The sequence below is a fragment of the Protopterus annectens genome, chromosome 4.part0, assembly GCF_019279795.1.
Source record: "Protopterus annectens isolate FY-2018-M chromosome 4.part0, PAN1.0, whole genome shotgun sequence".
NCBI classification, from domain to species: Eukaryota; Metazoa; Chordata; order Ceratodontiformes; family Protopteridae; genus Protopterus; species Protopterus annectens.
Genome location: NC_056733.1, coordinates 567535138 through 567542918, shown reverse-complemented (window position 1 = coordinate 567542918; position 7781 = coordinate 567535138).

Below are 7781 nucleotides of genomic sequence, written 5' to 3'. Positions count from 1 at the left end.
GGTGCCAGAATCCACCACATCCTGCACTTAAGTCTCTCCACAACAGGTACAAGTATGACTCTGTCATTGTTCATGTTGGTGTGAATGAGTAGAGATGTACTTCCCTGGACTACATGAAGAGAGACATGATTAAGCTCTCAGAGTATGTGTACCAGGCAGGTATGACTCTAGCCCTAAGCAGCATCCTACGCTCACCAAGAAAGATACCACAATACCAACAAAAAATAATTGACTTGAACAATTGGCTTACTCTCTAGTGTCATTCCAAGGGGATCCAGTATCCATCTGCCTGGGACGACATGGCTGACGAACCTTGATGCTTTGCCAGAGACGGCCTCCACTTGTCACCCCTGGGATTCAAGATTCTGGCCAAGGCTCTTGCCTCCCCCATTGTGCCTTTTTTAGGCAATGTCCCAAAGACAAATTTTCCAACATAAAAGATTTGTCAAAAAGCATGAAGGTCATGCTGCTTAACGCTAGGAGCCTTAACCTGAAAATGGACTCACTGGAGGCTCTCTTCACACTGGAAGATGCCAACATCTGTGCAGTCATGGAAACTTAGTTCAAGACTGTGGAAAGCACCCCTGCCTTACCAGGCAATACCTCATTCCACACATTCTGACCCCAAAATGAGTTTGGGAAGACTAAGGGTGGTGGAGTTTCTATTTTCATTAAAGGTAAGCACACTTCCAGACTGGTTTGCCAGCATGATGCACTAGAACTACTCCAGGTGCAACTGACAATTGTCAAGATGTCCATCCAAGTTATAGCCAGCTGTAGACCCCCCTCCATGATTCAGAACACCCACTCCTCCTACCTGGACCTACTTGACTCCATCAAGGTATTCTAACACCCTGATCCTTGGTGATGACTTCAACTGCCCCACCATAGACTGGGTCAACTATTCCTGCTCTAATGCACTCTCCCAATGATTCCTTGATTTCATCAATTCTAATGCACTAGACCAGCTTGTCTCATCTCCCCCACAAGGGTTGATAACATTCTACACTTAGTTCTCACCAACATGGGTGACCGCTGCACCACCCCCATAGTAAGTTCTTCCCTGCTGAGATCAGCCCATCAGTCTGTCTCATTCGCAGTGTCTATATCAACACCCCCCAGCCATAACCAGATAAACTTCTGAAAACTGTCTACGGCCTTCTGAGAGGGTATCAGTAGCTTCACACTACCACCCCCTTCAAGGGATGCAGACAAATGCTGAACAATCAAAAACACTCTCCTTTCTCCTGCCAAATATGTCACAAATAACTCTGATCCAAAAGAAACCACAGACTGTGGTAAACAAAGAGGCCAAACAGCAATGCAAGACTTTTTATTCTAGCGCTTCGGTGTTTCCAAGTTCAAGGAATAACAAATACTCAAAAAAGCACACACATTTATACACCACATAGTTAATTACATTCAATTAATAATTAAACAATAAATTACCCCCTTAAAGTAAACACTTCCAATTCAACTCATTGTTTAAGCCTTTAGGCACTAATGTTTTATATTTTAAAATATAAATACTTTCCTTGTACAATAACTTCTGTTTCAATACATCTTCATTAATATGTAAACATTCCACTGTTTCTAAAATTGTGCCTTGTAATAAATTAATATCACTGTTATGCAACATTTTAAAATGTAAAGCAATTATTTTATCTTCCCTTATATCCCTCAAATGCTCCACGAATCTCATGCGAAATTCACGTTTTGTCTCCCCTATATAATATAACTGACATGGGCATTTCAGGGCATATATAACTCTCTTACTTCTACAAGAATAGTTGCCTCTGGGTTCAAACTTAACTCCATTCATACTATGAAACACATTTACAATATGTGTACATATACTGCATTTGTTACAACATAAAGTTCGTCTGAGTGATGGTATATCTGGTATATCTACAACTGGCATACAAAATTTACCATGTACTACCATATCTCTCAAATATGCTGAACAGTACACGCAAGTGCAGTATACAAGCACCTATACAACTGCAAGGACTCAGCCATACCCAACAGAACTAAAACATGCTCCTTAAGGAAATACAGACCTATCTGGTGGACATCCTCTATCGAAAGGCTTTACAACAAAAGGAAGAAACTGTTCTCCAAGGGTAAAAAGTCACAAATTTCCAACTGGAAAAACTCTCTCCTTAGCTTCAACAAGCAAATTAGATCATTAGTGAAAACCTACAAAGCCAATTATGAATTGAAACTAGCCTCTGAAACAAAGGCTAACCACAAAGCCTTTTTCAGTTACATCAGGAAAATACAGTCGTGTACACTTACCATAAATGTAGATGTTCGAGTGTATTCAATGTTGCAGTCATTACATTTGGGTTATCTGCTTGCAGGTTGCCCTCAGTCGACCTGATTAACAAAAGCATTGGTTCCTGCCTTGGTTGCTGTCCCTTCTTCCATGACGTCAGGTCGTCAGGGGTATAAAACATGCAGCCAACACCATTACATCAGTTTTTCTTGCCCCAGATATCAGGTGCCCCCCAATGGGAAGCAATTAAATATAAAAGCACAAAGATATACCTCCAACAAAAAAGCAAATACACCAAAAAGGATTTTAAGCATAGTAAAGGAAAGTAGAGGTACAGCCAAAAGAAGTTAGGGGGCTGGAGGGAGGGTAACCAGGACTGCAACAGTGAATACAATCGAACAACTACATTTATGGTAAGTGTACACAACTGTACTATGTTCTTCGTGTTTCACTGTTGCAGTCATTACATTTGGGTAGATTCCCAAAGCTAAGTAAGGGAGGAGGCAGTTAGAGAGCATTAGGACCAGCTATTAAACCCTGCAGTGGCAAAACCAGCTCTGGATTTAGAAATAGTAGGCAAGTGGTAATGCTTGGTGAAGGCATGTACAGAGCTCCAGGTAGCAGGTTTTAGGATGTCCCTGGTAGGGACACCTCTGAAAAAAGCTGTAGAAGTACCCCTGTGGGGTAGGTTTTCCATGGTGCTTACAGCAGAAATGAATGCAATGGCCTATCCACTTAGAAATGGCCTTCCCCTCTGCCCCTGCAGCAAAGGCAACTTTTAGTTATGTACTCACCATAACTTCAGATGTTTGGGATCCATCTCGCCTACATTCTGACTGATGGGTTCGGAGCCGATCCCTCGGCTCCGACTCGGCACGCTTATGCCAAAGAGCGAAGTCTCTTATTGGCTGAGCTTATTATATCCCAGGATGCACCACTACCAGTCCCCCAGATCTAGTTTGTCCGCATACATGCACACATGCATACCCTGCTTATATAACATCGTCAGATGAAACAAGATAAAACAGTAGAACTCAAAACCGTTCAATCTCTTCTGATCTCCAAGGCAGGGGGAAGGAGGGTGGGTATTAGGAATGTAGGCGAGATGGATCCCAAACATCTGAAGTTATGGTGAGTACATAACTAAAAGATGTTATGTGATCCTATCTCGCCTACATTCTGACTGATGGGACAGCGTCCTAGCACCTGAATCCTGGGTGGCTCACTGGAAAACACTCCTGAGTACCGTGGAACCAAATGATGCTCGCCCTTTAGATGCCACATCCAATTTGTAGTGGGAAATGAAAGTGTGCGGGTTGGACCAAGTAGCCGCAGCACAAATTTCCGATATAGCTAGCTTAGAATGAAAAGCTATAGACGTAGCCATAGCTCTGGTAGAATGAGCTTTGATAGATGTTGTAAGTTGCTTATTCGAAGAAGAATAAGCCTTAGTTATGCAATCTCTGATCCATTTTGAGATAGTAGCTTTTGTGATGGTTTGGCCCAATTTATTATCTGAGAAGGACACAAACAACTGGTCTGACTTACGAAGTTGCTGAGTCCTGTCTAAATAGAAGCGTAATTGCCTGTGAACATCCAATTTATGGAGAGTGTATTCTGCTTCATTGGAGAATTTCGAAAAGAAAACTGGTAGCTCTAGAGATTGTTGGAGACAGAAACTAGAACAGACCTTTGGGACAAAGGATGGATTAGGCCTAAGTGATACTCTATCCTTGTGGAAAATCAAGTATGGTGGCTTAATAGACAGGGCTTGAAGCTCTGAAACTCTTCTTGCAGAAGTAATTGCAACTAAGAATGCAGTTTTCCAAGACAGGTATTTTAACTCGCATGTAGCAGCCGGTTCGAAAGGGGGAGATGTTAATGCGCGAAGCACCAAATCAAGATCCCACGGAGGTGCATGATGAAAAATTGGTGGTCTTAATAGGCTCGCACCTTTAATGAAAGTTTTGCATAGTCTGCTGCTCATCAAGGGAGGATCCATGGATTCGTGGAATTTAGAGATAGCCGCTAGTTGGACTTTAATAGTTGAGACAGAAGATCCCTGATTAAACAGGGATGTTAAGAATTTCAAAACCTCTGGGACAGGAGCAGTGATAGGGTCTAAACCCTTGAGTTGAGCCCAGATAGCAAACCTTTTCCACTTACTGAGGTACAATTTGTTAGTGGTGGGTTTGTGGGCCGAAGATAAAATGTGAACAACTTCCGGGTCTAGTGTGTGCCTTCTAACTAAGGTCGGAAGTGGAGGAGCCAAGCTGTCAATTTCAAAGATTGCAGGGATTGATGCCGATGTCCCAACTGATGGATTAGCAAGTCCGGAATTAGGTCTAAGGTCCACGGATCGTCCACTGCATGCTTCTTCAGGTAAGGAAACCATATCTGACGAGGCCAGTATGGGGCAATCAGAATCATTGAAGACCCCAGTTGAGAAGCTTTTTGAATAACTTTGGGAAGAAGTGGAATTGGAGGAAAGGCATAAAGTAGCCCTGTTGGCCAAGGTTGTTGTAGAGCATCCATGGCTGGTACTCCTTGATGTGGGATCAAGGAGAAGAACCTTTGGCACTTGGTGATTTGAGGAGTTGCAAATAGGTCGCAGCACGTCCCCATCTCTTGAAAACCTGGGCTGCTACTGTGTGGTTTAGAGACCACTCGTGAGGAGAGAGAATTGTCCTGCTTAATTTGTCTGCCAATACATTTGACTTTCCGGGATGTGGGTCGCTACCAAGAAGCGGTTGGTAGCTACAGCCCATTCCCACACTCTCATGGCCTCTCTGCAAAGGGGTATGATCTGGTCCCTCCTTGTTTGTTCAGATACCAAACCACCGACATGTTGTCTGTGTGGATGGCGATGGTGCCCTGAGGAAGAAACTTGTGTAAGGCTTGTAGGGATAGAAGTACAGCCCTCATCTCCAACACGTTGATGTGGAGAAGTGCTTGCCTGGAAGCCAGGAGCCCTGAACTAGCCTGCCCAGACAATGCCCCCACCCTATCTGGGAGGCATCTGTCGTCAGGGTAACCACTGGAGAGGGGAGAACAAAGGGTTTTCCTTGATCCAAGTTGGATGTCTGAAGCCACCAGCATAGGTCCCTTTTGCATATTTCCGTAATCATGATGTGATGATTGAGGGGAAGATCCTGAAAGGACCATTGAGTTGACAAGAGCCACTGAAGAATCCTCATGTGTAATCTTGCTAGAGGAACTAAAAGAACCGTGGCAGACATTGAGCCTAAAACCTGTAGAACCATCCCGGCTGGGGCTTTGGATCTCGAGATTAGAGCCTGAACTTGGCCCTGTAAAGTTCGGATCCTTTCGGCAGGAAGAAAGACGCGCATCAATCTTGAGTCTATCTCTGCTCCTATAAACTTTATGCGTTGAGAGGGCAGCAAGACAGACTTTGACCAATTGAATGTAATCCCCAGGGAAACACCCAGGGAGATGGTGGCTTTGAGGTTGTCCATTAGTAGATGCCTGGTGGTGGCAGTCAGGAGCCAGTCGTCGAGGTAGGGAAACACTTGGAATCCAAGACTTCTCAGGTGAGCCGTCACTACTGCCAAACACTTGGTGAACACCCTGCGGGCTGTGGTGAGACCAAAGGGCAGAGCGCAAAATTGGTAATGACTGACTCCCAGGCTGAAGCGCAGATACCTTCTGGACGCCTGATGTATCGGTATGTGATAATAGGCGTCCTTGAGGTCTATGGAGCACATCCAAACATCCTTCTCCAACAATGGGAGAATGGATTGTAACGTGACCATTCCGAATTTGGATTTCGTGACGGATTGGTTCAGTCTGCTGAGATCCAATATTGGCCTCAGGTCCCCTGTCTTTTTTGGCACTAAAAAGAACCTGGAGTAATTTCCTGATCCGATCTGGTCTGTGGGAACCGGTTGGATGACTCCTTTTTCTAGCAGCTTTAAAGCTTCTGCGGCTGCTATTTCCCTTTGACTGGGTGGTGGGTCCGGGATTCTTTTGGACGGTGGGGGTGAGTATGTGAATGGGATGGCGTAACCTCCGGCAATGATCCGAAGCACCCATCTGTCCTGAGTGATTGACTCCCAGGCTTTTAGGTGCTTGGCAAAACGACACCCGACTGGCTCGAGCAGCACAGCCGGGCAATCCCTCATGACGTGTGGGAGGCTGAAGAGCCACGAAAGGACTCGCGGTCTCCAGAATTGCGGGGCCCTCTGCCGCCTCTGGGACGGCGTCTCCCTGAAAAATTTCCCCGTCCTCTGCCTCTGGACGGGGGAATCTTCCTGCTGTTGGGAGAAAAACTTGCGAGATTGCGGAACCACATTTTCCCCCCTCCTTTAGCCTTGGGATAAGGCCGAAGGGAGTGGAATAACGGGCACCTACGGCAGATAAAGTTTTTCCCTCTTGCTCACAGCGGGTAAGGGTGTCTTTCACCTTGGGTCCAAACAATGAGGACCCATCAAAGGGAGCGTGGCGGAAGGAAGACTTGAAGGCCTCCAAATTGACACAAGCGGAGCCAGGCTTGTCTCGAGAGCCACGCCTGTGCCTGCCGCTCTACCGCCCTTCGGCCGCATAGGAAATGAGCCTCATGGACGAGTTAGAAATTGACGTAAGGATAGCCAACTGAGAGCTAACCGACTGGGCTAGCTGCTCAGGTAGGTTACCGAGAGGAATCTGACAACTCCTTGACCAGATCCCTCTGAAGCCTGGTAAAATGTGCCAAATAATTCAGAGACCTTAAAGTAAAGGCCGCTGAAGTCAGGGTGCGCTTCCGTACCTGTCCATACTCCTAGACTCCTTATTAGGAGGATGGACGGACGTTGAAGCCTCTGCCACGTCCTGTTGTGTAGCAGATGCCACCACCATGGCATCTACAGCCACGCCTTTAGTAAGGAACTCCTTCTCGGGGAGCAGACAAAAATTTATTTGGACGAGAAGGACTGGTTCCACGGTATCTGGATGTTCCCGCCCCGACAAACTAAATCCAGAAGTTCGTCAAGGGCGGAGACACCCAGGAGGCGGAGGGCTGAGCCCCAAAGGCCTTGAGGAGCACTGATTCGTCCGCAGAGGGGGTTTGGATATCCAGCCGCCTCGTTGTTTGAGGATCTCTAAGATGTCTGCAAATGAGACATCATCCGAGGGCGACTTCGGGACCCCTCTGCATCATCCATATCAGTGTCTGATGTAATAGACTCGGGAGTCCACGTGCTTCCTCTTGCACGATCTCTTCCTTGGGGGTTCCTCCGAAGACAACTCGAAGAACCCTCAGGAGGAGGGAACCCCACTGGGGTAACCTCAGGCCTCGGGCTCCGCTGGCTACAGACAGGGAACTGCCAAAGACCCAGTCTCCACGCCCAGGGAAGGTGCGGTAAAGCCGGAGAGATGGCGAAGAGGACTTGGCCAAGGCACTCCTCATGGCCCTGAAAGCCGGACCCCCAGAATCCTGGGAGTGTCCGGTCTCCGGAGCCGTGATAGCCGACGGAAGTCCCGCAGCCGAAGCACCGAGGGGGAGGCT